The 1,403-nt window shown below is 41.6% G+C and overlaps 1 pseudogene across 1 annotated transcript; it reads right to left on the bottom strand.

Moving 5' to 3' along the window:
• Positions 1-377: 377 nt before the first annotated feature.
• On the bottom strand, positions 378-982 carry LOC308431899 (large ribosomal subunit protein uL6-like; annotated as a pseudogene). Its single transcript has one exon. The product of its transcript is annotated as a large ribosomal subunit protein uL6-like (transcript).
• Positions 983-1,403: the final 421 nt, after the last annotated feature.

Raw genomic sequence — 1,403 nt, 5'->3', positions numbered from 1 at the left:
GCACAAATCCCAGAACTTGAGGCAGAGGAAGGAGGATCTCTGTGAATTCAAGTCCAGCCTAATGTACAGAGCTTGTTCCAGAATAGCCAAGGCTGCACAGAGAAACTCTGTCTCAAAAAAAAAAAAAAAAAAAAAAAAAAAAAAAAGAAGTGCTCCTCTTTCTCCACATTCTCACCAGCATCTGATGTCACCTAAATTTTTGATCTTAGCCATTCTAACTGGTGTGACGTGGAATCTCAGGGTTGTTTTGATTTGCATTTCCCTGATGACTAGGTATGTGGAACATTTCTTTTCTTTTCTTTTAATATCTAAATTTTATTGTCCCCAAATTGTACTTGTGATCAGGGTCTTGTTTCTGGAGCTAGGAAACTGAGGTCTCACTTGTCAGCCTGCTGCACGGTTCCCTTCTCAGACACATAGATACCATCCAAACACTTTCTGATATCTTGTTTTTAACTCTTGTGGCTTGCTGAATCAGAGCCACTGAGTTTGAAACAAGTTCAATATCATTTCCTTCAAGGATTAATTCATCCTTCTGGGCTTGAGAGACCGAACAAGCAACACCTGTTCTCATCCAAACCCTGCGGATGTATTTTTCACCCAAGAAATTTCGGATTTCAACCAAAGACCCATTCTCCTGAATAACGATGTTGATAGGGAAGTGAGCATCCACAGACCTCATCTTGTAACGGAAGCCCAGTGTGACACCCTTGATCATGTTCTGAACATGACTGCAGATGGTTCTGACAGTGGCCAGCTCCTTTCTGTTACCCCACCATTTGTCAACGCAGAGCCTCTTCTTTTTCTTCCCAAGAAGACTCAGCTCTACATTGATGTGATTGAAGTCCCTCCACAGAGTTCCCCTGGGGCCCTTCACAATGACTGTGCACCCCTTCAGAGTGATTTCGACATTATCTGGAATGTCGACCGTCTGATTGCTGAGAATGGTCTTTATTCTCGCAGTAGATGGGGGCCAGAACATTTTTTTAGGTGCCTCTCAGCCATAAATATTCTTCAGTTGAGAATTCTTTGTCTAGCTCTGTACCCCTTTTTAAATAGGGTTATTACAACCAAAAAAAGCCCAGGTCCAGACGGGTTCAGTGCAGAATTTTATCAGACATTTATTGGGGATATAACACCAATATTCGCAAAGCTATTCCAAAAGATAGAATCAGATGGAATATTACCCAACTCATTTTTTGAGGCTACAATAACCCTCGTACCTAAGCCACACAAAGACCCTACAAGGAAAGAGAACTTCAGACCAATCTCACTTATGAACATTGATGCAAAAATACTCAACAAAATCCTTGCAAACCGAATCCAAGAACACATCAAAACCATCATTCATCATGACCAAGTAGGCTTCATCCCTGGGATGCAGGGATGGTTTAACATAAGGA

Source organism: Micromys minutus (genome assembly GCF_963924665.1).
Source record: "Micromys minutus genome assembly, chromosome: 17".
In the NCBI taxonomy this organism is placed as follows: Eukaryota; Metazoa; Chordata; class Mammalia; order Rodentia; family Muridae; genus Micromys; species Micromys minutus.
Note: the sequence above shows the minus strand (reverse complement) of the source record. Positions and strands in the feature narration are given on the sequence as shown.